General features: G+C 36.8%; 1 long non-coding RNA gene across 3 annotated transcripts; it reads right to left on the reverse strand.

Annotated features, from left to right (window-relative positions):
* Positions 1-5,510: 5,510 nt before the first annotated feature.
* Positions 5,511-11,151, reverse strand: LOC103886847. Of its 3 annotated transcripts, none has more exons than XR_650674.3 (4): positions 11,075-11,151; positions 10,880-10,946; positions 10,165-10,336; positions 5,511-5,702 (listed from the first exon to the last, which is right to left on the reverse strand). It is a non-coding gene; the product is annotated as an uncharacterized LOC103886847 (long non-coding RNA). The 3 variants fall into 3 exon arrangements; XR_650676.2 differs by lacking the exon at positions 5,511-5,702 and adding an exon at positions 7,966-8,156; XR_002523832.2 differs by lacking the exon at positions 5,511-5,702 and adding an exon at positions 8,173-9,350.
* Between the last annotated feature and the right edge of the window lie 639 nt (positions 11,152-11,790).

Consider the following 11,790-nt stretch of genomic DNA (forward strand, 5'->3'; position numbering starts at 1 on the left):
TTGTACTGAATTGTATACATTTTTAAAAACCAGTTACACTGGTGGCATGCAAAATCAGTCCAAATTTTGGTCTCAGAACCATTGAGTTCAGCAAAGTCTTCTGAAAGCTGAGAGGCCTAATCATGAATTTGCTTTCAACTGTTGAACTTGTGAAGATTCATTCCGAATAAAAGTATGTGACATTGTGCTGAGAGTTACATGACAATTAAAATGAAAAAATGATATTGATCTTAAAATTCCTAGCATTGTCCAGAGTTAATTATAGGCTTCTGATTGGTCAGCATCAAACTACTCCAAAATTAAAAAAGAAACAGTGCATTTCTCCACCTCCTGACTTCTTAACACCAAGCTGCACCTCAAGAACACAGAGTTTATGTATAGTTGGGTTGACATTCAGCAAAAATATTTGCATGTCAGGAGTTGATAAGTACATGAAGTGTTTGTTATTTCTCAACTGACAAAGATACTGAAGGGTTTTTGTCTTCCTAAATTTTGTTGGATTTAGAAGAAAATTAAATCAATGTACACTTAAGATATCATATAGCACTTTAATATATGCTGCTTTCGAATTTGAGAAATTTTCTAAACTTTTGTATTGTTTTCTTCAAATTGACAATGAGACAAACTGTCCAGGTTTTGCACCTGATGTCATCTGCAGGGGCTAGGCTGAAATAAACTTAGAAAGCTTTCCCATAGTGCTTCAACAGCAAGGCTTGGTCACTAATATATTTTTTTCTTCAAATGTCAATATTGAACTTTACCTGACATCAAAACTCATATGGTTGGGTATTTTAGGTTGTTTATCCAGAATCTGACACACTTTAACCTACATGGTTCTGGTGATAATTGCTGAATTTCCAAATTAATAGGAAAACTGGCACAATACTAGATAATATCAGAGTTTGTTATTTGTGAAGTGCCAATTTTCTGTAATTAGGGAAAATTGCTAATTATCACTGGAACTATTCATTAATATTTGGAGGAAGATAAAAATTAATAGAAATGCATTTTTAGTGGTTAAAATTTTGAAAGACCACCTGCTATCATCACTTTGATGAATCCAGCTCTTTGTGTCTTATCAAACAGTTGAGCAGTTGTGAGTGAAGTGGAAGTACGATTATTTTCCCAAATGTTGTGATGGAATGTTTAAAGTGAAAGAGTTACACGTCACCTTACTAGTACTTCCAGTCTTCAAATGAAGTTGGGAAAGCCTCATATTTAATCATTTAATATCAATATCTTTTTAAAAGGTCAAAGTGGCCTTGGTTTGATTAAATGAAGGGGGCAGAGCTCTACATTTATTTTATATTATAAAAAGAAGCTTTGTCTACAGCAATGCTAATTATCACCATTATATCACATAATTTTAGGAATATGATAAATTTATAGACCATGGCATTGAAAAATGAGCTATCATTTTGAAAGTTTATAGAATGTTTACCCCAGACAGCATTTTAAGCCTGACTTCTAAGCATGTTCTTTGACTCAGAATTAAACAGTACAAATGTAATGTTTGAAAGCTCTTAAACTAATACATTTTGCCTTATCAAGAAGAGTTTAAAATTACATTCATTAAAATATAGAAAATATCCAAAAAATGATAATTGTTTTAAGCTAGTGGGTGCTAAAATCATTATAAGATAGTAAATTATTAATTTATTCAACAAATAGTCCCTGAGCCTTTACCCTAAGAAAGGTACTTGGGCAGCCATAGGAGACTCCTGGGTCACTGTACTAGATGAACTGAAAGGGAAGAAAACAAAGTTGGCAAAGAAAGCTGGTGATCCAGGGTCTGGAGGAAGCTGAAACGAGCTTGTCTGCAGGGGATAGACCAAGAAGACTGAGTGATTAAAGCGGTGCCAGTGAACTTAGGGTCAGGAAGAGAGTGAACACAGAGTCAGGGAACCAGTGAGGGTGATAAACTGAGAAATTGGAAAAGATGGCCTTGCCTGAATGGAGCTGTGGACATGATTCAGTTCAATTCAGTGCAGTATTGATTGAGTTCCTACTGGATGTTCAATGTATTATAGTCCACCCATAACTTTGAAAAATTAAAAAATAAAAACTGGTAAATGGACATGAAAATTTACCTGTATTGTCAAATATTCTTCCTCCTTTGTAGCAGATAGTAATACTGATGATTAAATGTAATTTCTACTGGGCAGTAGACAGTGTTTTACAACTTAGGTCTTCCAAAGCACACATAGCCTTTCAGAATGAGAAGGGATCTCAGATGTAACCTAACTTAACTTGCTACTCCATGCTGAAATCTCTGAGGACATTTGCTCTAGGGAGATGATCTTTTGAAGATTATGTTGTATGATCAAATAAGTGAGATTTGCAGTTACTCTTTTATTTCAGCCTGGAAACAATGCTCTAGAGAAATATCCTCAGTAGCTCCCTTATCGGTACTGCTTCCAGTACTGTTATTTTAGCTTTGCCCCATTGGTATCAAGTTCTAGCATGACGATATTTTGTGCAAAACCTGACACTCAGGATTAATGCAATTTCCAGATGTGCCCTGATCAGGAAGTAACCAGGGAATGTTGCCGAGGCTTTATGAATGAATGTGTCTGGCTTGAAATAGATCCCATTTGGCCACGTTATCAATCAGAGTCCTTAGCCATAAGTAGCAGAAACTCATTGCTACTGATACATTGAGAAAAATAAAAAGTTGTTCAAAAGATACTGGGTAGGTTACAGCCTCTCTGCCAGGGCCAGAGAACTAGGCTCAGAGTTTACACGACCAAGAATGGAGCCCCAGATTGCGTTTCAAGGGGGATTCTGGTGGAGTGACCACTGCCACTGGGCACTGGGTTCCATAGCTTTACTTCCTACACCACAGAACTTGGAACTTGGAGCTTTGCCTGGAGTCATAGCTGCTGCTGTCTGGATGCTGCAGAGCAGCTATCCAATTTTTCCCATTCACGATCTGGGTATGGCTAGGACTCATGCCGATGCGGTGACTGTGAGAATGGCACACTGTGCCAAATAAGGGGAGGATTCTCTAAACACAGGCAGGGGTTTCAGAACCTGGGAAGCTGACAAGATTAGCAAAATGACCCACAGTACATCTTGACCATCTTAATTTATACTTTCTTACTCTTAGACTCATGCAAAGACCAAAAACTCAATAAATGTGTTGCTTTTCTAAGATGTCCTGGGATAGGTAGGGAATTAAGTGTTTTAGTTTCTTAATAATGCTTTTTATTGCAAGTTTATAGAAAGACTGCATGTAGGAGTAAGACTATCAAGGATGTTATTTTTTAAAGTTATTCACGATGAATAAGTCCTGGAGATCTACAGCATAGTGCCTGTACTTAACAATACTGGATAGTATACTGAAAAATTTGCTAAGAGGGTAGATCTTATATTAAGTACTGTTTTCATAAAAATAATTATAATAAAGGAAGTTTTGGAGGTGATAGGTTTGTGGCATAGATAGTCGTGATAGTTTCACGGGTATATATTCATCTCCAAAATCCCTGAGTTGTATAGGTTAAATATGAGCAGCTTTTTGTATGTCAATCATACCTCAATAAAATGGTTTTCAAGAAGTACATAAGTGATAATACAATAAAATGTGAAAGATTTACTACCTTTAGCCTATGTGGATAATCAACGATCCTCTTTTGTTCAAGTGATTGGAAATCATTGGCATTAATAGAAGAGTACGTGGAATTGTCATGGTTTGTACTGTGTTTCATGACAGAACTTCATTTATTTGGGAGTTGAGAGTTCAGAACCTCTTCCTCTCCACCCCCAACTGTGCATTATTAGATTGGATTATGATATGAAGTATAGAATGTACTTAATCATACAGTTTCTTTACACCCCATCACAGTGTCTAATGATGGACCTGGGTAATAATCATAGCACAAAATTCATCGAGTGCTCTCTGTGCTGCTAGACAGCATTCTGAATGTGTTATTTGAGTTATTCATGCAGTCTTTACCACAGTCCTAGGAGGAAGGCACTGTTATTATCCCATTTTGCAGATGAGGACATGAAAGCGGAGAGATTCAGTTTATCTGCCCACGATTCTACTTATTCTTCGTGGCCAGAGGCAGTCTGATCCCAAATCCTACAGTCAGACGCAGTTAGTCCGGCTGCTGGCTGGAAAATTAGAGATAGTGATTATATCATGTTTTTCCATGGTGGGTCAGAAGTAGAATTCCTGCTGTAAAGGTGCTTTTGCTCTGGTAGATGGTACTTCGCAGTTGAAATGAGAAGCCATTTTACTGCCACCAGTACAGAAAAATATGTCGACCTTTTTTTCTTTCAGTTCAATCTCAACTGCAGGGAGTGATGTGACTACCCAGTGTGAAAAATATTCCAAGCATCTCAGCTGATAAATTCTAATGGAGCTCTGATGCCTTTTGTGACTTTGTTCAGATTCGTTTAGTGCACCAGGCATGAACTGCTGAAATCTTTTACATACAACCATTCTATTGCCTATTAATTAGAACCGTCTTTTAATTGCACTGGTGCTCCAGAATTAAGTCAATATAGTTACAGGGATAGAATCCCCTGGGGGGAAAAATTCTTTATAGGAAGCTAGTGATGTTAAAAACAACAGAAGTAGCAAACAATAAAACTCCCAATAACATGTACAAAACACCCCCACAAAAATCTTCATAAATCATTTATGGGTAAAACTCCCTTTTCCTGGCTGCAGAGTATGGTACACTTGGTGCTTAGCTCCTTCCACAACCCCACTGTGAGTCGTGATGGTACTGAAACTTTCGTTCTGTGTCTTCATGTCCCTCTTTTTAAAACCTTATTCCTTCTTTGTCCCTAGATGAGGTAGCTGGTATCCTTCTGTTTCCAGATTCTCTCCTTTAGTCAAAACAGAAAATGATCACACCTCAGTCTTTTCCCTTTGATGCATTGGTTCTATTTTTTATTTCCACTAAGGCACCATTGTCTTTTCCAAGCCTTTGCATTTTAGGTCATTTTAATTCTCAGTATCTAAAGGAATGTCAGCTATTGATAAATGTTGGGGAAATTTGGGGTAAGGGAGGAAGAACTAAAATCATTTAAATGCAGGATCTGAAGGGAAACTTAACATTTTTGGGTGACATGGAAGTTGAGCTGGGGCAAAAGAAAGGTTCATGGTCCTTCTCCCAGACCCTCCAGTCCTCCTCGCAACTCAGACCTGGGCTGTTGGCAGATCCTGGCCTCAGCTCCCCTCCCTCACTGGCCTCCAGAAGTCCTCGCTCTCCACAGCACCCACCCTTCTTTCTTTGAGTCCCTCTCCCTTCCCACACCTCCAACCTCAGCCCTACCTCTACTTCCCTCTCTCTCACCAAAAATGCCCAGAAGTACGTTTGCTAATTGTTATCCAAAGCTATTTTGGTTAGTGTCATGACACATATTCATTAATGGATGTATGACTACGTCGAATGTTGCTTTGAATAATGCTGCCTTGAGAAATAACTCTACAAACGTCGTTATATCACAGTCTATGGCCTATATTTCAAATAGTATTAGCTCCTTACTCTCTGGAGTTCTGAGTCAGACTTTTTATAGTTCACATAACCTAGATTTGTGAGTCACTATGTACAATAAATAGCATTCCCACGGCAACCACGTGTCTTGGAATCAGTTCCAAGTGTTGTCATGGCCATTGACACCGCTGCCTTCTGACAGGAAGTGTATTGTAGAATTCACGTTGTTCTCAGGCCTCAGTTTCCTCATCTCTAAAATGAGAGGGTTGGATAAGTTAGTAGTTCTAATGTTTACCTTTAATCCGTGGCATCTCCCATTTATTTTTCATTTGAAATAAAACTTTTGAATATTGTCTTCTACCTAAATAACATATTTTGTTTTGTGTTTCAAGATGAAGCTTACACTGAGTAGGAAAAAAGGAAAAAGCAAAGGATCAAAGCTGGGGAAAATACTGGACCATGTGCTTCACCTCATGGTGCCAAATAAAGAGAAAATGGGGAGAAGATAGGGACAGCTAAATATCTATTTACTCACATTGTGCTCTCATCCTTAGCAGCATGTTGACAATGCCCTGGAAATAACTTATTTTTCTTGCAACCTTTCTCCAGCCTGATTGGTCAGCCTCCAGAAGATGTGGCATTTTGTAACTACTAGTGTTCTCGTGTGGATTTAGAAGAAATTAAAAATGAAGCCAGTACCCAAGGAACAAATGAAAGCTGGCCATTGGCAGCAGATCTTTCCAGCAGAGTGAGGGCAGCCACTGGGATAACGCGTGGTCCAGGATTACACAGGCTGACCTTGCCAGGCCCTTGTTTCTCTGACTCTATGATAGTCAGCAAAACACAATCCATATTCATTGGCTGCATTTTCTTGGTTCTGTTTTGTTTAGTCTGATCTCCTGACCTCTTCTTTCCCCATGTTGTAGCTCCAAGATTTTGAGGATTACTTTGCTGTGCATGCCGCCTTTCCTATCACCTCTGCTCCCATTCAGTCTCATTTGTTTACCTGTTTCTTTCTTTCTTCTTCTAGCTTTTAAGAAACCTGTCAAATGTCAACCCCTGGAGTCCCAAGTGGCAGCTTCCTCAATTCATTGACTGACTAATTTTGCTCATTACTTTGGAGATGGGGCTAAGGTTTCTTTTAAAAAGAAACATCAAACTGCCTGTTTATGTCCCTAGGCCTCAAATAATTAAAAAGCATATTGTTTGAGAAAAGATCACTTCTATCAAGCAATACACAAGCAAGAAAATCCAATTTTCCCAAGTGAAATTTCTGACAAACCACAGATTCTTTCTAAAGAAGCAGAACCCCCCTCTCTGGTGGCCAGGCTACCATGTTCCTACATTGACATCAAAGAAGAGTCTTTCTGCATAAATAGACTGTGTGTTAATAAAATAATATTTATGATTCAGGTTTTTTTTTTCTTTTCAATATCAAGCTGTATCCTGCAGGAACAAAAATAAAAGAAGTTGATGTCTACAATATAACTATTAAGGGGAAATTTGCTCCACTGTTATTTGGATGTAATTGGTACTGAGCACCACAATGCACTTGTAATTGGGTCTGTACTTGTTCACTTCAAGGGTTCCATGCTATTTCTACTTGAACCCATTTTTTTGATACCGTTCAGCTCAGCAGTGCCAGCTAACTCTTGTTATGCAGTTGAAAAACTGTGGCCATTAAAAATAGGATACAGTGTGATTTTGTTTTGCAGCACTGCATGGAAAATCAGTTGCTGTTCATAACAGCTCTGTGGTTGGTTGATTTAAAGCAGGGGGGTGACTTGGAATTGACAAGCAGACAGTTTGTGAAAAGGGATATTGTATCTTTAAGGCTTTCTGACTGATTGTGTTTAACTGCGCCACACAGCAGGCAGTAATTAGGCTGTAGCTTCACCAAGAGACTTAAAGCACTGGCTCTGGTTCTCAGTTCTCCAGACTTTTTTTTTTTTTTTTAAGCACAAACATTTTTTTTTTTAATTTGGATTTGAATACATGATAATTTTTTAAAATTGTGAGTAAGTGTGTGAGTGAGCACATTAAAACCCAACCCAGCGGCTTCCTGTGCAGGCCGCCTCAGGGACCACCCTGTGCTGATGGCTCTTGGGCTCTAGGGAGACCAGGCAGCCGCATTGGGAAGTAATAAGAACTCTGATAGGACAACATGATGCCACTGCTGGAGAAGGTCAAGGTGCTCTTGAAATGAAAGGATGTCAGCTCTTACAACGCAACACAGTATCTTCTGGCCCAGTTCACAATGTTAATGAGACTCTAGTTGAAGCATGCTACTAAGATTAATAGACAAAATGCCTAATAATTTTTATTTAGGGGAAAGAGGAACTTTCTTTACCTAAGGCTGTTAAGTAGAAAAGGGTGTATTTTAGAAGTAAATTGAGCAAACCATTAGCTTAAGGAGTATTTTCTATCTACCACCCTGCCTTCTTTGCTCCATATCCCCTCCCATTAAAATGCCTCATTGCTGTTTTGGAAATCAGTGAACATCATCAATTTGTTCTTATTCATTAAAGATGGAGTTTTAAGCTTTTTATGCATTTGTTATCACAAAGGTGCAGTAGACATATTTTACATTGACCTTATAAAAAATAAATGTTCAATTACAGTTGGGTTGAACACGGTGACTGTCTTCATTATCAATCAGGCAACAGTGGCTGAGTCCCAACTGTGTGCATGACACTAAGTTGGACGCTGTGGGAGATAGACATTGTTCTTAGAACATAGTTGTGATATTTTCCAGAGCTATGTATAAAGTTTTCTTCCTCTTGTTTTTTACAGAGGTGAGTTATTCCAATTAAATTTGACTACCACTTAATTCTTAAATTTCTATGTTGTTATTTTTTCTTATTACATGATTTTTTTACCTTTCTTACTTTATTATTGATGTACATAAATATCTTTGCTTATTCATTCTTATACTTCTATCCATTAAAGACATGTATGGACTATAGATGATGGTGGTTTTAAATTATAATTCCCCGTATTTGGGGATGACGTCAGAGTTTTTGACGTTTTACCTCCCAGTATGTCATCTACGTCTTCCTACAACATCCTGAGGGTGACTGGGGAGGTGATATCATTATCTTTTTAAAGGCTCAAGGGCTGGACAGTGAAAGGGATTTGGCTTCGGAATCAGATTCGCTGACTGTCTGTTCTTGTCATAGTAATAGGATCGTATATTCAGCCCCCAAATGAACCATTTTCTAATTTAAGAGTAATGAAAACATTTTTGTATAGCTTTACCATTTTAAAACATAGTTTAAAAATCAAACACAGGCTATCATAAGGAGATTCTGATTTTTAAAAGTTGCTTCTACTAATTTTGAGCTGATGTTTGTCCTTTCTCTGTAGAGTTAAACACTTTTGGAAGCTCTCTGTTCTCTTGGTTTTGATATTTTGGGGCTGCCTTGAAGATAAATTACTTTAATCTGTGGGCTAAGTTGCATTGATGTATTTATCTTTCTCAACATGCTTTGTCCTAAGGTCAGTACTTTGAAAGATTTGATCTAAATAAATTATAAATGTGTATCAAAATCTATTTGCTATTAGAGCAAATTAGAAGTATGTCCCACTATTGCTTTGAATGTAACAAAGATGAATTCCATTCTATAGTTCAAATTTCAAATGTAAGTGTGTACTTATATATGTCTACATCTAAATGTCGAGGTCAATAATTCTATAAATTTCTAAGGTTGGTTTATTCCATAGTGCTGATAAATGTACCTTGGAATTAGGATGTACAGAAGATCAAAGATTAAATTGCAATTTTTTTCCAAAGTGACAATGAGCCTAATTCACTGTCAGTTAAAGCCAGGTGTTTCTCCCCCTAGTATTAAGTTCTTCAAAACAGTGGCTGCATAGGACACCATTCGCAGAGGCTTAGCTCTGGGGAGAAAATGATTACATTAAATCGAATGATATGAATAATTCATGACATCACATTTTGTAATCCTGGTGCTAAGCATAAAACCAGTGGTTTATTTTTTAGCAAAATGTTTTTGTATCATTTTAGATAGTGCATAATGCAAAACAATAACTGCATACATAATGCAAGAAGGATGGTGGCGAATAGGGTCTTTAATAGTGCTTGCAGCATCATCTGGGGTGTGATCACAATAAACATGTTTGGATCCAATGCCCATGGGTGCCCAGCATTTGCTAGAATCTTCTGAGTCCAATAGAATGGCTGCCTTTTAATTTGTTTTTGAATATTACACTTGACCTTTACCATGGATCTGAAAGTCAGTCCTTGTATATTGCTAACACTACAAATCCTTTCGTCCCCTCTCCTTTCAGTTTACTTGGTGGGCAATCCTATTGGGGGTAAACTGCTGATTTTTTACATGCCATTTTATTTTCCAGCATAGAGTTGGAAATACCAGAAAAATCCGTAGAATTTGAACTTTTATTTTTCTATAAAGAACTTAAAAGTTCTGGGGTAAAATGTCAGTTACTTAACAATTCATCCAAGTACTTATTAGAAATGTCATTTATATCTCTAAGACTAAATAAATGATGCCTTGTATTTGAATCTTCTCCTTATTTTCTAGAGAAAGCATCTTTTCTTTGTAATTATCAAAGGAGATCTAGGATGTCTCTGCAACCTTCATAAAACAGTTTCCAGGTCATGTACACTGTAGCAATACTTTAACACTAGTCTGATTATTCTGCTGCATTTCAGGCTGAAATAATTGTGTACCTGGACCATCTGCGGCTGCCTCTTCCAGCACCTTCCCGTGGACCGCTCCAGGGCACTCTCTGGAAGCCAGAAGGGACTCCTGCTGATTCTCCCACATATTTGTCTTGAATGAAGGAATGGCGTATGCCAGTGGATTTCAAAGCTTCTCACAAAACATCTCCACATCTGAAGTCTCAAGAGTTTATGTCAAGCATTTGTATTACTTACAACTAATTAAATATACCATTCCTGTTTTACAACATGAACACATCTGCTGATAATGTTGTAACTTGTATTATTATTATTTATTTGAAACAATACATTAATAATTAATGAGTAGGTCAGTAATATAAAACTAATATCTTGACCTATTTAGAATAGACATTAATTATCACATGTATAGAAAATAGTGTGATTTTAAATTTTTTTTCACAAAAAATAATTTGGAAGCATGTTAAAATACCTCATTTCCATATTATTTATTTACCGTGATTTGGAGACTATAGTTTAAAGTTTTATTTTACAAGACTAAGCAGACTGTCAAAAAGGGTAGGTTATGAATATTAAAGAAAAGGCAAGAGAGTTGGCATTTGGAAGTTAATTGTAGTGATTTGTTGAGGTTATCTAAGGGAAAATACCAGATGACCCCATTATTGGATTTGAATATAAAAATGCTGGATGTATGATACATGGTAGCCTGAGATCTATTGTTCTTATCAGAGAGATATAAAATTACCTAGATTTAACTGAAGGCAGATATCAAACTTGTAAAAGAACTGATATTCTTCAGAGGAGTGCAAATTCTATATTAAAGACACAAAACAGATTCTTATTGCTTAATACTCTGCCACAGTTCGATAGTGACAGAAATTGGTTTCTTTTTTCCTCCCTACCCCTACTGTCTTATTTCTACAATTCTCTCTAAAGTTACCAGTTTTTGGATGACTGATTCTCGTTTTTACTATATGGTCACTTGATCAATGGAGACCTGCCCATCCTGCTTCTGACTATTGTGATGTCATAGTAGAGCTGCTTTAGACAAATCCAAAGTACTCACTTCTTCCTCCAATTTATTCTTATCTGGTTTAAGAAAACAGTAACTTATTTTTGGCAGAGTCTATCAAAAATGAGAGGAACTCTCCATAGTATAATTTTAGTTTGAGTACAGAGAATGATAAAAGATATTGCTAAAATAAAATCCTATGTATCTAAGTAGCAACTCTTTTTATCTTTTTCTTTAATAACATAGATATTTTATGCTGCATAAAACAGAATACAGGTTCCAGTGCCTGTTTGGCCACTTAGAACCTCCTCTTCTTTATTTATAAAATGGAAGTACAGAAACCGTGCTGGGTTTAATAGGGAAAATAAAATAATGTACAGGAGAATATCTTGTAATAATGTTTTATAGAAAAAATTATTTTATCTGTTAGAAGATTATTTTTTTCTTGTCAGTTAATGTGTTACTAATGATTTACTTTTAAAAAATTAAATGTGCTAAAAAAGCAAGTAAGTCAAAGGCATTAGGAGGTTCACCTATATTTTGAAACACTCTTTTAAGCATGCCAAATTAGTGACATGGGCTTTCATGTGTATCTTGCCTTCACACACTTAAATGCATAACCTTGAAAGTAATAAAATTTGCTG

This window comes from Papio anubis, chromosome 8, assembly GCF_008728515.1.
Source record: "Papio anubis isolate 15944 chromosome 8, Panubis1.0, whole genome shotgun sequence".
NCBI classification, from domain to species: domain Eukaryota; kingdom Metazoa; phylum Chordata; class Mammalia; order Primates; family Cercopithecidae; genus Papio; species Papio anubis.